Genomic DNA, 22646 nt, shown 5'->3' on the forward strand with positions numbered 1-22646 from the left:
AATGTTAATGGATGTTCGCCCAAGAAAGAGAGGACACCTGCTTCTGTACATCACAGTAATGTTAGAGAGCTTATTCCTTCACTCTTCCACTTCCCTGGCCCTTCTCACATGAACAGAGAGCAACAGTGCCCCAAGTCCAAAGGTGCAAACAATTCGATGTTTATTGGGGTGAACTTCCAGCAAGCTTAAATCCAAGTTTCTTTTTCCTTATTTTTGAATCCCAACTTATTTCCTGTTTGCCCCTAATTTATATAGTAATATTCTTAGCTATACCTTGACCAGTCATTCCACTAAAATTTACCGAACCAATCCTAACGTATTGTAACACGATTAGCTAACCAATTATATCCCACCACCTTAATTAGTTTACACCCAGCAAAATTAATTATACAGCAGACAGAAACAATCACAGAACCAGACAGAGACCATGCAAATAAACATACAAAACAATACAGAAGTGAGGCGTTCACAACTACATCTATACAGACATAAGGGTTTCCCAGCTGTGTCTATTGATAAGTGAGTTCTTACCAGACAGAAAACTATCAAACTAAATTTCCTTTTACATCTTCTAGGCTCTCCCCTTTCTCTGGAGGTGATAGATCGGGTCACCTTCCTAACAGCCGCAGACTGCACAGCGAGAGAAGGCCCTTACACAGATTCTTTCTTTTATACCGCTATAACTAGCTAAATGATAAACATATACCTAAATTCTTAAAGTATAGGCCTTCGCAGACAGACTTGAATATATGTATCCTAACAAGTAACAGCGAGCAATGGAGCTCTGTAGGAGAGGTTAAGCATCATGAGACTCCTGGGCCTAGAGAATTTAATAACTGGGGAAGTGGGAGTGGGACATCCCTCAGGGAAGTTTGTTTAAATAAATAAATGACTGTAACTATTTTTGAGGAGGGCTCAATTCCAAGGAGGCTTGAGCCCGGCTATATGCTCATTAGCTATTTATGTATTGGTTGTTTGGTGATGGAGAGGAACAAACTGAATTCTCACTTCCCATCCAGGCTTTATTTGTGTCCAGTCCATGTCCATGCATGAATCTGGCCTGGCATTAATGTCTCCACAATGCCATGATACAAACCAAACAGATTGATTTGGAGAATATCCTTATGTGGCTCTAAGTGTGAAGTGGAACCTTAGTGCAGCCGTAGCGCCCCGTCCATTAACATGGGTCATTATTCACTACGCTTACTCTAAATGGCCCTACGTTTCGGTGCTCATTGAGCCCTGTCACCCAAACCAGAGGAAATGTGGGTGTGTTACTGTGTTTAACTAATTTGCCTGGAGAGAAAGGGCCTTAATTCCATCCCATGTTAGTTACTGGGTTAAATGATCTGCTTTGCCGTGATCAGCAGAGAGACAAGTGGAAAGGCCGTTATCGATAGCATAAAACGGTCAGTGTAATTGGTTTATGTTCAATCCAGTTGACAATGGCATTGCTGTCATGTGAGATTGTCAGACAAGTTTAAATTTAACATGTGAAAAATGAGATAATTAAGGTGAAAGAAAAGTTTTCAATCTTGGAGTCTTCAGTTTCCTTTGCACTATTCAAATTGCCTTCATACCTGATTGCTAATCAGGATAGCCTTCTGATTACTGGTACCAGCCTCATGTTTGCACACACCGGCCCTGTGGACAAAAATAGGCCTTAGTATATGTAGGATGTAATTGGGCAGCTGTGTTCAATGAGCTGTCACTGAATGAACTTATTTAAGGAGCATCTCATTGTTGTGAGATTGCTCTGTATTAAAGTAAGGCAGTGCCTCTGTGCTTACCCACACCCTCATCCCTTTGGTACCAACCAAGCGACCGCACCGTATTCTGTAATGAAATGCTCCCAGATAAAGCAACCTTGAGCTACGAAGTCACGTTTATTTTGTGTCACAACCGCCTTTTCAAATCTGTGTTTCATTGGTCTGCTGCAACTGTTATTCTCATGTACCGATTCCTTCAAGCAGCCTGGAGCCGGCCCTTTATCGTAGCGCCTTATGATGTAGCATCGTGCAGGTTACTTGGTGATGTTTCATTGCCTGCATTGCCAGGGAGAAATCCTGGTCACCATTAAATCAGGAGCAAAACTCTCACTGGCTTCAGTGGGTCCAGGATTTCACTCAGCAACCTTGCCTGGCACCCAATTTAGTGTTTCTCTGTGTGTGGGTATTGTGGAACTCAGAGTGTCCCAGACAGAATCTGCGTGGGTAACGCTGAAGCACAACCAGTTGGAAGCAGAACCAGAATAATGCGGCGTGCTAGCCAGCTCCTTAATCCCTGAGTGACTGTGGCACGCCACAGGCATTATGTTTAAAATACTGATGCTAGTAACCAGCTAGTTCAGAATAGCTTCTAATGGTTAAACTCTGGGAATATTATAAGGATGGATGAGGAGATTGGTCCCAAAACTCAGAAGTATTCCACCCTGTTGTAAAGTTCACCCATTGCTAACTACGGAATGTATCCAACATGGGATTATTTTCCATTACAGTGCTGGAAAAAGCAGATGCCACTGTGGTGCCGTCCTCATTCAGAAATGAGCTCTTTGCATTTCTCTATTATTTAGCATGTTATTGATTAGTTTGGCAGGGAGGCATCCTTTGATTTCTCTTAATTATCTGTATCCAGTCAATTGGCTACTCAGTCTGGCAGCACAGAGTCCATCGTTTCCATGTGTGAGTCTTGGATGCAGACTGTAAAATGTCTCCTTAATCCTTTCAGACAGTTTCCCATAGACCACATTAATACCCGCCGGTAACGGCCGAGCTGATCCGTGCAATGCTCCCTTGCTACAGAACAAAGCCATCAAGTTGCTCATGCTTCGCAGATGCTACTGTTTTTACAGAAAACTCTGCAATGCTTTAACCAGAGTTTCCCTGGCTTCTTGAACTAATGTCTGCTATCAGCACAGTTAAAATCTGGAACTTGCAGCACCAGAATAAAAAGGTGGCAGAGCTGGATCAGCCACTAGCCTGGACCAACAGAAAGTGAGGTGGCTAATTGGTGATGAGCTTAGAAATGACTGTGTGCTTGACGAGCAGCCTGCCATCACCATCACTACAGGGGAAATAGAGACAGAGCAGGCGTGTGAGAGAACATACAGCTCATCTCAGCTTAATCTTTTTACCCTCCCTGGGAGACACGCCGCTAAGGTATAATGCTCCAATGGATAGGTTTGTACTGCTGCCTCTAGGATTGATTGGCTCTGGCATATTTCCTTACTCTGACTCAGTGTAGGAGCTGCAAAATGTACATAGCTTAGAGATAGTGTTTGTACAGCAGATTAGCCCAACTGATCTCTTGCCCTTTTGTCTCGAGGGGACATTGGTACACCCTGGTATAGCCCCAGAATGTAGTGTTGGGCTGGGAGCCCTATCAAGCATCTGCCAGAATTTTCTCTAAAACCCTTTGGAAACTGGAGTGGAGGGAGCTTCCTTCTTAGGGAGGAATGATTGTACCCTATCTAAGGACTTTAGCAGTTAGCACAGAGATTTTCCCTTAGTAACGAGGACCTTGTTGAGGACATTGTTGTAGGGGACAACCTTGGCTCGAGTGATCATGAGCTAATTCGTTTCCAAATAAATGGGAGGATAATCAATAGTGCATCTGAGACTAGGGTGTATGATTTCAAAAGGGCTAATTTTACTAAATTAAGGCGACTAGTTAGGGAAGTGGACTGGGCTAACATATTTAGGGATCTAAGGGCAGATTTGAAGTTGCAGGAGTTGTCAGAGGCATGTATCGGTAGCAGTTTTAGACCGAGCTGGATGAGCAAGCGTCTTAGAGGGTCCAGAAAGCGTACCAGGAGTGGAAAATGGGAGGGATCAGCAAAGAAACCTACCTTATTGAGGTCAGAGGGTGCAGGAAGCTGTGAGAAAGGCAAAGTGGAGATGGACATTAAAACCAATAGCAAACGGTTTTTAGCCATATAAATAGGAAGAAAACCAAGAAAGAAGAAGTGGGACCGCTTAAAACTTTGGAGATTAGGGATAATCTTGGAATGGCACAATATCTGTCTTTAATGAGGCTAATGAAGTGGCAACTGGGATAGATTACAGCATGGATTAAACCAACTTGATCTCCTTCTTTGAGAAAGTAACAGATTTTTAGACAAGGGAAATGCGGTGGATCTAATATATCTGGATTTCAGTAAGGCGTTTGATACGGTACCGCATGAAGAATTACTGGTTAAATGGGAAAAGATGGGGATCGAAATGAAAATCCAGAGGTGGATAAGGAGCTGGTTAAAGGAGACTGCAGAGGTAGTATTGAAGGGGAACTGTCCGGTTGGAGGGTTACCAGTGGAGTTCCTCAAGGCTCGGTTTTGGGTCGATTTTATTCAATCTATTTATTGCTGACCTGGGAACCAAGAGTAGGAGTGGGCTGATAAAGTTTGCGGATGACACCAAGTTGGGGTATTGCAAGAGGATCGGGATATTCTCCAGGAGATTTAGATGACCTTGTAAACTGGAGTATTAGTAACAGGATGAAATTCAATAGTGAGAAGTGTAAGGTTATGCATTTAGGGATGTCTAACAAGAACTTTAGTTATAAGCAGTTGGAAGTAACGGAGGAGGAGAAGGACCTAGGAGTCCTGGTTGATTGTAGGATGACTATGAGTAGGCAATGTGATGTGGCCGTAAAAGCTAATGCGGTCTTGGGTTGCATTAGTATTTCTAGTAGGGATAAGGAGGTGCTAGTCCGAGACCTCATTTGGAGTATTGTGTGCAGTTTTGGTCTCCCATGTTTAAGAAGGATGAATTCAAACTAGAACGGGTACAAAGAAGGGCCACTAGAATGATCCGAGGAATGGAAGGCCTTTCGTATGAAAGGAGACTTGAGGAGCTCGGTTTGTTTTCCTTAACCAAAAGAAGGATAAGAGGAGATATGATTACACTCTTTAAATATATCAGAGGGATAAATACCAGGGAAGGAGAAGAATTATTTCAGCTCAGTGCTAATGTGGACACGAGGACAAATGGATATAAACTGTCAGTCAGGAAATTCAGGCTTGAAATTAGACGAAGGTTTCTAACCATCAGGGGAGTGCAATACTGGAACAAAGGACCTCCATGACTTTAAGATTAAGCTAGATAAGTTTATGGAGGGGATGGTATGATAGGATAACGGGCTTAGTCAATAGGTCAATTAAGTGCCACACTGGTAAATAGTACAATGGGTCAATGGTATGATATAACCTTTTCCAGAGGGTTTGGCTGGAGAGTCTTGCCCGCATGCTCGGGGTTCAGCTGACCGCCATATTTGGGGTCGGGAAGGAATTTTCCTCCAGGGAAGATTGGCAATGGCCCTGGAGGTTTGCATGGGGCAGGGCCTGCATCTTGCAGGAGGTCAGACTAGATGATCATAATGGTCCCTTCTGATCTTGAATTCTATGATTCTATGAAAACAAGCGCTAAGGGCAGAGAACAAGCCAACAGAAGATGCACATTAACATTTAATATGTTTTGCATTTACAGCTTTTAAAAATTTTCTCTCTTGAAAATGTCTGCTACCCAGTTATCTGCTTCCCTGGATCACTCTTTCTAGCTGAACCAGGAAATAAAGAAAATAATATTTCAACACTACAACCATAACATGGGGCAGAAATGACCTTCTGGTGTACAAGTGGTTTTATTCTACAGCCCTTGTGCTTGTGAAAAACCCTCTGCTTCTGGCAGGAACAGTGGTTGTATGTTGTAAGAGGAACTCAACCCTGTCCGCAAGGAGTTGCCTGCCAGGAAAGAAATCCCCTTCAAGACCGATGGAGTCAATAGGCTGATCATAGAATCATAGAATCTCAGGGTTGGAAGGGACCTCAGGAGGTCATCTAGTCCAACCCCCTGCTCAAAGCAGGACCAAACCCAACTAAATCATCCCAGCCAGGGCTTTGTCAAGCCTGACCTTAAAAACCTCTAAGGAAGGAGATTCCACCACCTCCCTAGATAACCCATTCCAGTTCTTCACTACCCTACTAGTGAAAAAGTTTTTCCTAATGTCCAACCTAAACCTCCCCCTCTGCAACTTGAGACCATTGCTCCTTGTTCTGTCATCTTCTACCACTGAGAACAGTCTAGATCCATCCTCTTTGGAACCCCCTTTCAGGTAGTTGAAAGCAGCTATCAAATCCCCCCTCATTCTTCTCTTCTGCAGACTAAACAATCCCAGTTCCCTCAGCCTCTCCTCATAAGTCATGTGCTCCAGCCCCTTAATCATTTTTGTTGCCCTCCGCTGGACTCTCTCCAATTTATCCACATCCTTCTTGTAGTGTGGGGCCCAAAACTGGACACAGTACTCCAAATGAGGCCTCACCAGTGCTGAATAGAGGGGAATGATCACATCCCTCGATCTTCTGGAAATGCCCCTACTTATACAACCCAAAATGCCATTAGCCTTCTTGGCAACAAGGGCACACTGTTGACTCATATTCAGCTTTTCGTCCACTGTAACCCCTAGGTCCCTTTCTGCAGAACTGCTGCCCAGCCATTCGGTTCCTAGTCTATAGCAGTGCATGGGATTCTTCCGTCCTAAATGCAGGACTCTGCACTTGTCCTTGTTGAACCTCATCATATTTCTTTTGGACCAATCCTCTAATTTGTCTAGGTCCCTCTGTATCCTATCCCTACCCTCCAGCGTATCAACCACTCCTCCCAGTTTAGTGGCATCTGCAAACTTGCTAAGGGTGCAGTCCACACCATCCTCCAGATCGTTAATGAAGATATTGAACAAAACCGGCCCCAGCACCGATCCCTGGGGCACTCCACTTGATACCGGCTGCCAACTAGACATGGAACCATTGATCACTATCCGTTGAGCCCGACCATCTAGCCAGTTTTCTATCCACCTTACCGTCAATTCATCCAGCCCAGACTTCTTTAACTTGCTGGCAAGAATACTGTGGGAGACTGTATCAAAAGCTTTGCTAAAGTCCAGAAATAGCACATCCACTGCTTTCCCCTCATCCACAGAGCCGGTTATCTCATCATAGAAAGCAATTAGGTTAGTCAGGCATGACTTGCCCTTGGTTAATCCATGCTGACTGTTCCTGATCACTTTCCCCTCCTTTAAGTGGTTCAGAATTGATTCCTTGAGGACCTGTTCCATGATATGGGTGGACGTTCCCAGTGGAGGAGGCCATGATGATAACCTGGTATGAAAGTATCATAGTTGGTGGATCACTCTCAATGGAATGATAATGACCCATTCTCTTACTCTTGGGTGATATCTGATTGTCTTAACTAGGAGACTGGCCTCTGGAGTATCCAGAACAGCTGGCCCTGGTGATTCAAGGGTGGTCAGTCAGATGAAATCTCAGACATGCCCACATGGAGGAGTGATCCTGGGATGCTTTTGTTTTGCAGCTGAACATTTCTTGGGCACTGAGCTCTATTGTGAATCACTGGGTCACATGATTTTCTAGGTTTCTAAAGAGAAAATGTTATTCAAAACCATATTACTCTCCACCTTGGCACGTCCTTCCCACACCTCCGCTGTTTAGAATATGTTAGTAGATGGCAGCCCATCAGTCTGTGCCATCACAACATACAGTGATGTGAAGTATGACAAGGTCACTGTTGGATTGACATACAGCAGCTGGAATTCAATCAGCTGACAGGGACAGATGTTTTTTATTTCCCCCCAATGACTGTAAATCCTTATTCTTCAATTTCATATGACCCGACGGTGAGTGATTTGGGCTGGCCACTCTCTAATGTTCACAAGTCTTAATAACCATGGTTGAAGGCTAGGCCAACCCCAGAGAATTATTCAGCTACTAAAAGGAAGTAAGCAGTCACTCATCAAAAGAGGAACTATGGCCCAATGTCAAACCTGGAGTAACTGGGTTCAAATCCACTGCCTTCCATTTGCACCCAAATCTGATTCTGTCTTTGTCTGATTCAAACATCTCGCTGTTCTACAAAAAAAACTCTCCTGTAAAGATTTTGTTTTGCTTCTGCTGTTCCGTGAGCAAGAGTCTCTTAGCATGTCAGGAAGTCTGTATGATTAAGGGCAGGAAAGAATTTGGCCCTAGCAAAGTTCTGCATGTTCGTACAAGGTGGGTGAGGTAGTGTATTTTATTGGGTACCTTTCCCAGATGGGAAGAAGAGCTCTTTGAAATCTAGTCTCTTTCACCAACAGCAGTTGGTCCAATAGAAGCTATTACTTCACCCACTCTGTCTCTAATATCCTGGGACCATCACAGCTACAACACTGGAAATAGCTTCAGACAGGACAAGTCTCTTACCCTTTGTGTCTTGCTGTGGATTGCTTGTCATTCCAGCACACACATCTTCTTGTAACCTTACACTGACAAATGTGTTGTGCTTTGGGTCTTGTTTTTGCTGTTTCAGCATTTAACTTGCTGTTCTACAACACAAATATTCCTTCCTAACTAACAGCTGTTTCAGAGCAGGTTGCTCATGTATAAGGTATTATTACATGGTGCTACTCACTTTCCCTTCACCTAACACACATAGAATCATAGAATATCAGGGTTGGAAGGGACCTCAGGAGGTATCTAGTCCGACCCCCTGCTCAAAGCAGGACCAATTCCCAACTAAATCATCCCAGCCAGGGCTTTGTCAAGCCTGACCTTAAAAACCTCTAAGGAAGGAGATTCCACCACCTCCCTAGGGAACCCATTCCAGTGCTTATCTAACCCATTCATTCTCTCCCTCTCTCTTTTCATATATCATATCTGTGCTCTTGTTCTCTTTCTCATCCCCATATGCTGCTTTGCACTTAATTATGAGTAGCCAGGGCCGGCTCCAGACCCCAGCGCGGCAAGCACGCGCGTGGGGCGGCCCTTTCCCGGGGGGGCAGCAGATTGGGCCGGCGGACCTGCCGCAGTCATGCCTGCGGGTGGTCCACCGGAGCCCCGGGAGGACCGGACCTGCCGCAGGCATGACTGCGGACGGTTCGCTGGTCCCGCGGCTCGGCTGGACCTCCCGCAGGCATGCCTGCGGCAGCTCAAGCGGAGCCGCCGGACCCGCGAACCGTCCGCAGCCGCGGGAGGTCCAGCCGAGCCACGCAGGACCAGCGGTCCCTCTGCAGTCATGCCCGCGGGAGGTCCACTGCTTCCGCGGCTCCGGGGCGCCTCCCGCGCATGACTGCTTGGGACGGCCAAAAAGGTAGAGCCGCCCCTGTGAGTAGCATATATCCCACCAGGATATATTCTGTATGTTTGTTGTTATTGTGGTTTTGGCCTGAATTTTGCAGCTATTTAATAGGACAGTTTTTACATGGTATGATTTAATTCTCCAGGTCAGGGCTGTCACCTTTTTAAATATTCCTCCGAAGTGTTCTGGGTCAGTGCATATTACAATTATTCTGAAGAGGAGGAGAAGAGGAATGATTGTGCATTGATTGATTATGATGTAATAATGTGTATTATGGTACATCTGTAGCATAGCAGCACCTGCAGCCTAGCCAGGAGAGGGCCCCCTCATGCTAGGTGCTGTACAAATATAGAGATTTGAAAGCTGTTGGAATAAATGACACAGCAAGTTGGACCTGGGCAAAGGGTATTGAGAGCAGCTTGGTGGAACCGAATGGGTGGAAGATGTTATAGGAAGAATGGCAGGTAGAGGTGGAGATTAAGGGCGGAGTTATGGTGTGCCTTTGAGCTGAGGAGAGGCTGGATTGGAAGAAGGATGGAGACTGAAGGGAGGGGAGAAAGGTGAGCTGGAAGGCAGCAAAGTGAGATGCAGTTAGCAACAGGATTCTGGCAGGAGAAAAGGAGAGACAAGTGAGGAAAGGATAAGGAACAGGCAATGGGCAGGGCAGGAAAGACCCAGAGCCTGGAGCGGAGCCTTGTTGACAGAAGTGGGAGGGCCAGATTCTCCTGTCTGTTAAATCCACTTCTCAGCTTATGTGGCACAAGATGGACTTAGATAAGCGGGCAAATGTCCCCCCCCACACACACACAGACAGGCCGTGGCTCCAGCTGTTACCCCCACCTGAGCAGAGAGGCCAAGGCTCCAGCCAGTGGCCGATTAATGATTTTGCCACCCCTAGGCCCTGAAATAATTGCCGCCCCCTGGCCCCATATGAACTTGGCTTAGTTTTTTTACAACTTTGTTTGAATTAAAATGAATCTAAATATCATTAAAATAATTGAACATTTACAAGTTTTATTATAAATAAAATTACAAGTACAGCAGACCCTCACTTGAATGCACGTCTGTATAGCGTGAGTTCGCTTATAGCGCGGGACCGCACTTGGATCCAGAACCCCACGTTCAAGTGGGGTCCGGTGTATATCAAATATTTATTTTTTTTATTTTATGTAGATACAATAAAAGAAATAAAAGTATGTGAGACCTTCCAGTCATATTATTAACATTTAGGTTTCTCGCGAGTATGTTTACTAAATGGTGTCGCGCTGTCATTGGTGGTTTCAATACGCGTAGAATCACTGATGCCATGATCACAAAAATGCTGCTATTATAAATTTGCCACCTATGAAAATTTGCCACCCTAGGCCTAGGTCTTGTCGGCCTAGGCGATAATACACCACTGGCTCCAGCTGCTACCTCCCCCATCCCGCACAGACAGGCTCCAGCGGTCACTCCCCTCCCCCATGCAGGGCGGCTGCAGCTGTTACTCCTCCACTGGAGCGGGAGACTGCTGGGAAAACTGGACCTATGGTAACCCACTGGGCATCCGGCCAGCAGCCTTCCTCTCTGGCTGCCCAGCTCTGCAGGCAATGCCCCTGCCAGCTGCAGGGCAGAAGTAAGGGTGGTAATCCCACGACCCCCTACAATAGTCTTGCAATACCCCACTCTGGCCCCCACGGTTACAACCCCATGGTAACGTTTCAGGTGTAGACATCTGAAAACATGAGATTGACAATTTTAAACCCCTGGTCGTTTGACGAAAATGGACCGTGAATTTGGTCGGGCCCCAGCTATGGTGAAGCCCCGACAATGTTTACCGAGAGCCAGTGATTCAGATGATTTGCTTCTTCTGATAAAAACTGAAAGTGGAAAATTCTTGGAAACAGTAAGTAAAAGTACATTAAACTGACAGCCAATGCACTGAGACATCATGGCAGTTTGTTTATTCGATTTACTGCATCATAAAATGAGGATCATCAGTTCAGATCTCTTTTGATAGAGACTGGGCTCAAAGCCGGATTCAGTTCCATGAAACAATGATAAAAAGTGATCGAGATTTGGGTGGGTTTTGGAAAATTCTTGGTTTGCTAGCAGAGCGACCTACTTGATTATTGATTATTATTGCTCATGTACAGAATGGCATTCGTACACCAAATGCAAAACAGATGCAATATATTTCTGTTAAATAACCTGAGCAAATCCCTCAGAGTCCAGTGTTGACACACACACAACACCATGGTGCTATGACCATTTCATTGATCAATTTTCCGGTGTTAGTATCACCAACAGTCAGCAGCGTTATCTGTTCACAAGAGCTAAATATGTTTCATTAATATTAAAAAAATGCCATTGAGGTTTATAATGTTTAGTCCAAAGAAAAAGCAAATAGGCATTGATCTGTATGTCTTTTCCTAAAATGTCCTGAAAACCTCTAATCTGAAAAATCATACTTTGTATTTCATATCCATTAAATATTCATTGCTCATTCATTGCCAGTGGGTTCATTCTGTAGCTATTTTGAATTATAATCAAGGATATCAAGGGCAGCAGAAACCAAAATCCTGTGGTTTTATATCAGAAATGTCTCTGTCTTTGTAATCATTAGGAGCTCAGAAATAGATGTCATGGTGTTAGGAGTCAGGTTTCCTTGAGATTTCAGCAAAATTATGTTTTCAAGGAGGAGAACAAATGCATGAAATTGAACATTGAGGTCTTCTGTCCAAGGTAGTAAATCAACCTATAAAGGGGGCTAGAGGTCACTCACTTACACCATCAGAGTATTTGTATTTCTAGAGGTTAAAAGCAGATCTTGATTAAGAGGAAAGCCTTGTGATATATTCAAAAGTCTGGGTTCACATTGGAAATCACCAGGCAAAGTACGTCTCTGTAATGATAACATCGTCTGTTAAACAGATAAAATAATTACCACAGTGTGACTGCAGGATGGTACAATATATCCAAAATTAACCTGCAAATTGAATGCTTAGCTTCTTCCAAATCAAGAACATGTGCAAAAAAACAACCAATGATAGCAATTTTCAAGCTGTCATTTACCATCACCTTCTGCCACAAGGCTTTCCTGTGCCAAAGTCTGCCGCTCACAGACGACATTTCGAGAAAGATGTGAGTTATACACAAGTCCACATTCTGCCACTGGTTGCATGTGCCCACTTCCATTGACATCAGTGTGAGTCAGGCACATATCCGTGAGGGCAAAACTTAGAATCATAGTGTTTAAGGCCAGCTGGAACCAGTAGATCATCTAGTCCAGCGGATCTCAAACTGTGGGTTACAGGCCCCCTGCCTGGGGCTGAAGCCCTTGAGCCCGGAGTGGTGGGGCTTGGACTTTGGCCCCGCACTCGGGGCAGTGGGGCTTGGGCGGGCTCGGGCTTCGGTCTCCCCTTCTGGGGTTGTGAAGTAATTTTTGTTATCAGAAGGGGGTGGTGGTGCCATGAAGTTTGAAAACCCCGACTAGGCTGATCTCCTGTATAGCACACCAAGCAGCCACCAACACCACCCAGCACCAGGGGACCAAACCCAACAACCTACAGGAGATTCAGCTGTTCTGTGCCACAAGCAGCGAATAGGTGGGCCCGAGGTGCACCACAGCCTGAGGCTCCCTCAGTGGGAGGGAAATGAAGTGAGATACACCGAGATAATCCTGGCAAGTGACCTGCGCCCAAATGCTGCAGATGAAGGCGAACCCCCCATCCCAGCGTCCCTGCCATTCTGACGTGGGAGGGAATTCCTTCCTGCCCCACCTATGGTGATCAGCTAGCCCTGAGCATGTGATCAAGAACCTGCCAGCCAAGCAACTGAGAGAGAAAATACTGGTCCTCCCGTCCAGTGTCCCATCTCCGGCTGTGGCCATCTTTGATTGTTAAGGTTTTGATGTATGTCCAGTTGCAAAATATATTTTCATGCAAGGGTAAACTTCTGGTATATGGGCGTAACCTGTTACTGTTAAACATACAAGAACACTAAGGCATCAGGATGTAACGATGAGTACAATGGAGAAGAGCCATCCAAAGAACTCTATGGCCCCTTCGCCTAACTGCTAGACACAAAAGTACAAAGATGAAATTGGTGGTATGTAACTCCAACCTCTCTTCAGTGTTGGACACAAAATGGAATACAAATGAATCCACTCCAATTTATCCCCTGCAGGCAGAATTGTCGGAAGCCTGAAGCAGGTACAATTTGTTTAACACTTCAGCTGAAGCAGTCTGCTGAGTTCTTACACAGTTGTACCCAGCAGCTACATTTTAATTTTGAAATGCTCATACTGCATTTAATGACGATTTTCTGCCCCCATTGGTTGTCCCAGTACTAGAGCTATTTGAGAACCGGAATTTCCATCCCACAGCAAATTTTGCATTTCCAAATATCTTTTTTTGTTCCCAATAGGAATGAAAAGTCAGATGCGAGAAATTTCCCACCCGCAGGACATCTTCTAAAAATTCCTTTTTGGAAGAACCAGAATGGAACTTTTCAAAACTGTCCCATCCCATCTCCCCAGCTCTGGGGCAGACTGGCCCATGCTTCCCACTGGCTGGGCTGCCAAGAACTGGGAGCCCGAGAAATGCTGGGGAAATCAGGGTGCCTGGGCAGCCAGCCTGCCTACCTGCCTGGTTTCCATCTAAAGTTTCAAAGACCTCGGCCTATTCCCAACGGAACATTTTGATTCTGTGGAATCAGCATTTTCCTAACAGAAATCTGTTTTGTCAGAAAATGTTTGACCAGCTGTGCCCATTAAGTTTGGGACAGATGCATTGTGAGGAACATGTGACGATTTGGCCCAGCATATTAAAAGGTCAAAGAGGGCAGGACAATGAGAATTTCTCTTCCATTTGCAAACAGCTGCTGAATTACCATCAGCTCAGACCTCTCTCACTTATACGTTCGCCATGCTTCTCATTAAAAAGTAGGTTGTTTTAAACAGGCCCTTTATTTCTGGAGTGACGATGATACAAATAAACAAACGTTCCTGAAGTGGAAAGTATTCTGAAATACCATGTGGGCTTAGAGCAGTATCTCACCTTGCAGTGATAAGTTCAGGCCAATTTCACTCTCCTTACTGGCAGTCCATTCCCCTTCCAGAAGAGGGAAAGTGGCTTCCTTAATCTACAGTTACCACTACTATAGAGTTTAAACAACAGTCTGAGGAAAAGTGCCCAGGATGTTCCATGTGTCACTGATCAGTGTAAAAGTGAGTCTTGCTCAAGGTGAAATTAACACTTGCAAAGAGGAGTCAGCGTTCAAAGGCTCTGGATTCCTTCTGTAGGTGCAAAGAAGACAGAACCCATTGTCTCTTTATTTCTGTTTATCACAAACCATGTTAAGTCATAGTCTTGGATACTTAGGGCAAAATTCTAGCCCCCCCTTACATCAGTGAGAACCTGTTTGAACCATGGTAACGTGTGGGAGCGGGATAGATTGGGTTATAGGCCCCGATTCAGCCAAACACTTCAGCGCATGTCAGAGTTTTGTAGTCAATGGATGTTAATAACATAAGGACAACCATACTGGGTCAGAGCAAAGGTCCATCTAGCCCAGTATCCTGTCTTCTGACAGTGGCCAGTGCCAGGTTCCTGAGCGGGAATTAACAGGACAGGGAATCATCAAGTGATCTATCCCCTTTCGCCCATTCCCAGCTTCTGGCAAACAGAGGCTAGGGACACCATCCCTTCTTATCCTGGCTAATAGCCATTGATGGACCTATCCTCCATGAACTTATCTAAAGTTAAATACATTGTTCGACTGGGCTTTGGTTGGTAAGTGCTAGTGGGTGCAAACTCGGCACCTTCTGAAAGAACAGCATTTCAGAGCATGAACTTTCTTTGCTCTGCCCAGGATGACCACAGTCTATGCAAGCAGGATGGCTCATCCACCTTCTTCCTCTGCTATGGCTCTGTCCCCAGTCTCCCACATGCCAAACTACCAAAGGCAGAGTGTGATCTGTAAAGGTGATCCATTAAGAGCAGTGCCCAATCTCACACAGACAGTGCATATAAAATGTACATGACAGCAGTATAATACAGTTTATGGGATACAAAACGAGGCAATAACATTGGCTGAGATGTGGTACAGCATGGCCTCCTGCTTTTCCATGCCAACTGAAATAAAAAACAATTAAAAATTGTAATGCCCTGTTTGAAATATTCTACGGCCATTTTTTTGTTGAAGCTTTGTACTTAGATGAGGTCAGCCCTGGGGTCAGGTAATTCCCTGTTTATCTTAGCTGATTTACCCATCTCCATGACAGAAGAAGACTTTTCAGTAATTTAGGCACGTTTTGGATCTTGCCTACCCCGCCTGCATCTTACCCTGTAGCTGCAAGCACAATTAATGCCGGCATCCTTAGAATACAGCCCCAAACGCTGCAAACCCAGAAACACTTTGCAGAGAGAAGGCCCCTGCCTTGACAAGCTTACAATATAAATGCAACAAAAAGGTTAAGGGAAGGCTCATAAAATAACTTCTTGTGTTGCATTTAGTTCCAGGGATGTTCTCTCACACACTCACTCTCCTTTAAAATTATTTTTGCTTTTTGAATAACAATTTGCTTAAATATCTGCACAGCTCCCAGCATAATTGAGCTCTGATACCTGATTGGGGCCTCTATTTTCTACTGCAATTCTAATCGCACTCAACAATGCATATGGGGTGGAAGGTGAGTGGTGGACGACTTGCTAAAAAGGTAAGCTGTCTGGGTGCCCCGGAGAAAGGAAACGTTCCCAGGAATAGGAAGGATGTAGGCAGTACCTGGACAAGGAAAAGAAGGGACCGGTAAAGCTATTGGTGTAGCACGGTGCCTCACTTGGGCTGCAGTAGGAAATGAGAGTTGCTATGTAGGTGGCCGGGGCACACTGGGGAAAAGAGCTGATCACTGAATAATTGCTTTGATGAATTTCACGATATTTTTGAATGAATGATTTAATGTCTGGTTCCACCCCAGGGGATGTATGGGGGGGAGGGATGGGGCTGGATAATGAGGCTGAAGTGTTTGAACCTGCTGCGAAAGGAAACAGGAAACCAGTGCCAGGATTTGCGTCGGGGGTGAGATGATTAGAACGTTGGGCGAGTACGGTAACTTCGACTTCAGGGTTTGACTGGATGGCGGAAGAGAAACAATATCCAGCGGGTCGTGGGAGGTGGAGCTTGGCGCAGTCCAGGAAGGTGAGGTCCTAAGCCCAGTGGAAATCAGTGGAACCAGCAGGGCAGACTGTGGGGAGGTTGCAGCTGGAGTGAGAAGTGAGAGGACTTGACAAAAGCTTCCATTTGGAAAGAGACACATGGGAAGGTGTCAAGGATGGTCCCAGAGTGCCAATGGGCACAGCCCCCACCTCCATGGGCAGGTAGTGGTGAGAAAGAGCGCGCGAGAGGGGGCGCGCGAGCCTGGAGGGATCGGATTGGAGCTGTACCTGGGAGAATCACTGGCACCGAACCTGAGCAAGTAGCATCAGCGACAGGACGTCCTGTGCCCAGCCCGAGTGTGAGACAAAGGAGCCAGGGCAGCGAGACGCCGGGCGGGGGGAAGCGGTGGGGACTCCTGCCAGATCATGTTCTACTCAGATCAGCTTGTAAGATCCTGAGCAAAGAGGGAACGTCATGAGGCATTGGTCCTTTGGGTGCGCGTATGTTGAGGGGCCAAGCTGGGAATTTTAGTCTCTAGCTGAAGAACATGCCTGGAGTGGCTAGGCGACAGTGGCTTGCGTGCCAGCTTGTGAGCGACGCTCTTGGCTGCATCTCAGACAGACCGGGGAGGAAGCTCTCCAGTGCCCAGGCTGGCAGTCTGGGAATGGAGTGACGTAGGGGGGCAGCCGGATGTGAGTGGAGAACAAAGTCCTGGGGAGAGCTGGAAGATCTTTGGTGAGCAGAACTGTGAGTTTGTCACTAAACCGGATTCCAAAGGAGAGATGTACTTTGGAGGCAGTCGCTGTAGGAAAGCTGTACAGTTGAAAGGCAGAAGGGCACCCAGGTACGAGGCACCGATGCCATCTTTGGAAATAAGATTTACACTCGAGTCACTTGGATGCTTTTGAAAATTTCACCCTATGTCTGAGTTGGAGGCCAGTGCCTGAACACGAGGACCGTGGAAATGGGGAAGAGCCGGTAGAGATTGGAGGCTGGGAGAGGGGTGAAGGTACGATTGCTTATCCTGGAACAGGGGAGAGCTAAATGGAGAAAGGAAAGATCTGCTGAGCTCTCTCGGACAGTGATTCTGAATTGGCTCCAAACATCCACCAAGGTAACATTTATATAGGAAGGAGAAAAAGTGCCTTTATTATTACAATATGTTACAGTAACATTAAGGTCCGTCTCTCTAAGCCTGTCAATGCCATTACTGCATGATGATTCTATGAAATGATTAAGAAAGAAAGTGATAATTCAGTTCATTTTACTGAACTCTGATCTGTAAGAAAGTCGTTATCAAAAATAGATTTTATGAAATAATGTTTAGCCACATTTAAATCAGACAGCTAAATGCTGGCAAACCATGCCAGTCAGTTCATTAAGTCTGAATAAACACAATACATTAATATTAATTTTCATTCTCATATATCTGAATTAGAAAGCAGCAAAGAGGAAAATAATATAATCTAATTAAACTAATTGGAATTTTGCTAATAAATTGCCCTTCATTAATTTCTTTATTGCAGTAACTTTTCTAAAACATCAGGAATGCTACCTAACATTCAGTACTGGTTGCTCCTGAACAGAAACCATCAGTCTCTGAGTCAGAGAGCTGATAACATGGGGCTATTTCCTTCCAGTTCTGCTTTCTGGGCATAGGATTTCTGACTTGCACGGCAGGGATATCTGTGGGTGACATGCCATTGAAGAGTCACCTTACATTTTGATGGACGCAAGACTGATACACTGACCCAGTTGTAAAGAGCCTTGGTCACCCAAGTAAGGGTGCATTTCAACCCATTATCTCTAGACTCATTCAGCCTGAATTAAGACGTTGCTTACACTGCCTAAGAAAAAAGAGTCTAGGTCTCAAGAGATTGGTCCATTAAGGCAGCTTGGTGCCATCCATGCAGTTTTGCCACCAGTAGAACCTACGGGTCCGATTACTTTTGCCGGCTGAGTGAATCAGAAATGACTCCACTGAATGGACCCCTGTGTAAAACTGGTGCTGGGGAGACCAGAATTGGGCCGCCCAAGAGACAGACTGTCACCATGAGGATGGAAAGTTCATATTTAACAGAAATCTGCATTTTTCATTCTTTTTTTTCTTTTTGCCACTTTTGCTAATTAAAAATTGGGGCTGATTCTGCAATCACTGCACACTCAGTACTACCCTTACCACAAGGGCAGTTCCTCACTCCAGAACCCACACAGCTCCCTTCGACGACAGTGGAAGCTGGATTGGGCTCAGAGTATCTATGGGATTGGAAGTCCTAGCACCTGTGTGTTGGATCAGGAATGTTCTCTCACCCTGCCCGTCCTCTTGTCTTGCCTGACTGGACAACAAAATCAAAATGCTGAACTCCATACATTTGTAATTTCACAGTCTCTTGTCAAGGAAATATTACCAGCATAAGATCATGGGATGACTTAACAGGTAAAAATAGTTTGCAAGGAAGAAAATATTTTAATCCCACACAGTTTTCAATCAGCAGCAACCACAGGCAGGAGAATATAGAAAATGCAGCAAAGTTGCTCTATGTTTAAACATTCTTTTTCTCAAGATTTCCCCAGTGCCAAAGTCCGGATAAATGGATTAAAGGTTCCAAGCCCTTGTCCTGAGAAGAATGAATAACAAAGCGTAAGCTTTGTCTCTGGGGTGGATGTTGGCTATATTGCTCTTGGAGGACTCTTTTGCTAACTGGGCCACTCAGAAATAACTCCAAAGAAGACGCACGGAAGAGTTTGACAGCAGTCCCAGGAGGAAGAGAGGTCATTTCTCACTGCATGAGACAGCTGCTGGGCCCAGTTAGTTCTCATGCTGCAAAGAGCCCTACGTAAAAAGCTACCCGTTTTACTGCCAGACTGAACTGCTGCCAAGGAACACAGCTAGTTTGGTCACCCCAACTTCTTAGGGGGACAAAGCTGCTCTGACCATTTTCTGCTATAAGTCAGTTATAGCAAATGTACACACAGAGGTATGCTTCCCTTACAGGCAAAACCCACCCCCGGCAGATTGGAAATGATAGAGAAGGTTTATGAAAAATATTATTTCATCTGCAGCGGAGCCACAGAACCTGAGCAGTGCCCGGAGCACCCGCAGAGGGGTACTCCGTGACCTGCCCCCCATAACAAGGTCTCCACAGCAGCCACACATTGCTTATAGAAAAGTGCACTCCCCATTTGTTAGGGATGGAAGCAACACAGCTCCAAAGAGCCTCAGCAGAGTGCTAGAAAGCTGTACAATTCGATCATTGTGAGGTCCTTTCTAGAGGTTCTTTTGAACCACCCTAAAGAAGTCAATGGGGGGACGACAATTGTGTATTAAATTCTGCAGGACGCTTTGCTCACATTTCATATTGAGACTCCATTGATAAAGGGTTAATTCATGACTGAACAGAGGTTCCAGGCCTGTTATAGACATGGACGTGCTTAGCAGGAGTGGTGGGATAACTTAACTGTGGCAGTTGCACTGTTTCAGGTCCCAGAGGGGAAATGCAGGGCAGCCCTGTCTAGGCAGCTGGACTTAGCTGGGGGAACTCACAGTGCAGGCAGGGAGCCCTGCAGCCTGGAAATGCCCCAGTCAGGAGGGAGAGGGATGCATGTCTCCTCCCAAGAGACGCGATGGCTGGTGAGCCAGAAACCTGAGAGACGGTGCCCTGGCTGGCCCAGAGAGGGGGGGAAGACAGGTGCTGTTAACAGCTACCACAGTCCTTAGTATGCTGTTCCAATGGTGAATTACCTCACTTAACATTTACACCTCGTGTACCGTCTGACACTTCCCTCCTCCCATCCCTTCGGTTCTCTTCTCTAGAGAAATCAGAGGTCCCCAAACTATAGGGGTGGAATGTTTGGGGCGGCCCAGCGGGACCCGGGTCAGCCCAGTGGGGGATGGGGAGGCAGCGCCACCCAGGCCCTCTTCGGCCCTGCCCTCAGCCCCATCCCCAGGGTTGGCCCCCAACCGTGGCTTCCGATGCCGGCCCCAGACCCAATCCCCCAGGCGTGGCCCCAGACCCAATCCTTGGCCCTTGGCTGCAGCTCCATTCCCAGCCCCAGCCCCAGCCCTGCCCCCAGCTGCGGCCCCAGCCTCGGCCCTCTTACCCCATCTCCCCCGTCCCCCGAGCCATAGCCTTGCTCCTGGGAGGCACGGACAGGGATAAAGGGGGCAAGACTGTGAAAAGTTTGGGGCCACTGATGTAAACTGTAAACTCTTCAAGGCAGGGGCTGTTTCTCACTCTGGGTTTGTTCAGGCCCTAGCAGAGCGGGGCCCTGGGCTCATGTGGAGTTCCTGGAGGTTACTGTAATACAAGGAATAAAACGGGAAATGTTTGAAAGTTCTGTAGTATGCAGGTACAGCAATGGACTCACAGAGCTAAATTCTGAACCCCATCACTGCAGTGCCATGCACTGGGAGAGAGGACACAATGTTTGTATTCCTTCATTTGGTGCTAGGTACCTGTAAAGAATTCAGATACATTTTAACTAGGGCTGCTGAACATTTTTTTTTTTTTTAAATTGCAATTAATTGCGAGATTTTAAAAAAAAATCACGATTAATCACAGTTTTAATTGCACTGTTAAACAATAATAGAATACCAATTTAAATTTATTATAAATATTTTTGGATTTTTTTTTACATTTTCAAATATATTGATTTCAGTTACAACATAGAATACAAAGTGTAGAGTGCTCACTTTATATTATTATTTTATTACAAATATTTGCACTGTAATAAAGCTAAACTAAAGAAATCATTTTTTTCCAATACACCTCATACAAGAACTGTCATCATCGTTGGTGATTCCTCGAGCTCGAGGATGATCTTTCACAGGTTTTATTTTCCATGGGTCCTTTGGCGACCGAGGAGTCCAATCCTTGAGCCACAGCCTCGTTAGCAGACATTGCAGGTGGTGTTGGACGACAGGGTTGGCCCGTGATTGCTGTGTGACCATCATCTTTCCTTTCTTTTCTGGTGTTTTTCTGAGAACAGGGCAAGGCAATTTTCCTCAAAAGTGGACGTTCCCTCTCTGGCAAGTCTTCCCCAGTTATGCCTGTCCTGGGCTGCTGTCTCCCAGTGTGTGGTGTCAATGCCACATCTCTTGATGTTTATCTTGAGAGTGTCTTTAAAGCATTTTGTTTGGTCTCCTGGTTTCCTTTCTCCTTTGGTGAGCTGGGCATACAGCAGTTGTTTTGGTAAGTGTACATTAGGCATGCACACATAGTGCTCGCTCCACCTCAGCTGGTGTTGGATAATAAGGGCCTCAACACTGATGACGTTGGCCTCTGTGGCGACACTGATATTAGTGCGATGATCCTCCCACTTTATGTTGAGGATCTTCTGAAGAAAGTGCTGGTGCTGGCATTCCAGATATTTCAGGTGTTTTCTGTAGGTCACTCAAGTCTCACAGCCATAGAGGAGAGTTGGGACCATTACCACCGCTTCATAAACTAAAAGTCTAGTGTGTGTTCTGATGTGATTGTTGAACACCCAGCGAGACAGTCTGCCAAAAGCAAGGCTGGCACAGTGAATTCTGTGCTCAATCTCAACGTCTATGTCTGCCCTCTGTGAGAGATGGCTGCCAAGATAGGCAAAGTATTCTACATTTTCCAGTTCTTCTTTGTCACTGTAGATCTTCCTTGCTGTTGTTGAGATGAGTTCCTGTCTGCATCCTGTAAAACTTGCCCATACCGGTATTGCCCTGGCCTCTTCGTTAGTCATTCAGTGTTGGTAAATAACAGGCCTGCATTTTCTTTCGCCCCTGCGAGTCCGTGGCAATCTACAGCTGGGTCTCATAATTGACCAGGGTCTGGCTGGTGAAGAACTTTTCTTTTGCTGATGTTCAGAGTTAGCTCTAGGCTTTTGTAAGCTGCAGAGAAGCAATTTAGGGCTGTTTGTAGATCCTCCTTTGAGTGTGCAACTACAGCACAATCATCTGCGTTCTGGAGTTCGGTTATTGTTGCTGATACTACTTTAGTTCTGGCACGGAGATGAGAATGGTTGAAGAGGTTGCCATCAATCTGATATTGGATACCAGTGCCCTGTGGTAGACAGTCTTGGGTTCACGTACTGTACTGCAATCTCTTTATCGTGAAAGTGCAACTTACAAATGTAGAATTTTTTTTACATAACTGCTCTCAAAAATTAAAAAAAATAAAACTTTATGTCTAAAGGTTAAATCATGAAGGGGCGTACGCATGTTAAGCATATCTGACACATAAATATTTGCAATGCTGGCTACAACAGTGCCATGTAAATGCCTGTTCTCACTTTCAGGTGACATTGTATGTAAGACGTGAATATAAATAAATGTGTTTGTTTTAGTGACTGGCTGAACAAGAAGTCGGACTGAGTGGACTTGTATGAGGTGAATTGAAAAATACCATTTCT

General features: G+C 45.5%; 1 long non-coding RNA gene across 5 annotated transcripts in view; it reads right to left on the minus strand.

Annotated features, from left to right (window-relative positions):
- Positions 1-1542: 1542 nt before the first annotated feature.
- The window catches only part of LOC120405030, a 29708-nt gene continuing 8604 nt past the window's right edge, over positions 1543-22646 (minus strand). For 3 of the 5 annotated variants that reach the window (XR_005598329.1, XR_005598328.1, XR_005598325.1), the window contains exon 4: positions 15183-15238. This is a non-coding gene — a long non-coding RNA (uncharacterized LOC120405030). Of the gene's footprint in view, positions 1645-14147; positions 14401-15182; positions 15239-22646 lie in introns of those variants that run through there. The other 2 variants (XR_005598326.1, XR_005598327.1) reach the window with 2 other exon arrangements.

This window comes from Mauremys reevesii, linkage group 4 (assembly GCF_016161935.1).
Source record: "Mauremys reevesii isolate NIE-2019 linkage group 4, ASM1616193v1, whole genome shotgun sequence".
Lineage (NCBI taxonomy): Eukaryota > Metazoa > Chordata > Testudines > Geoemydidae > Mauremys > Mauremys reevesii.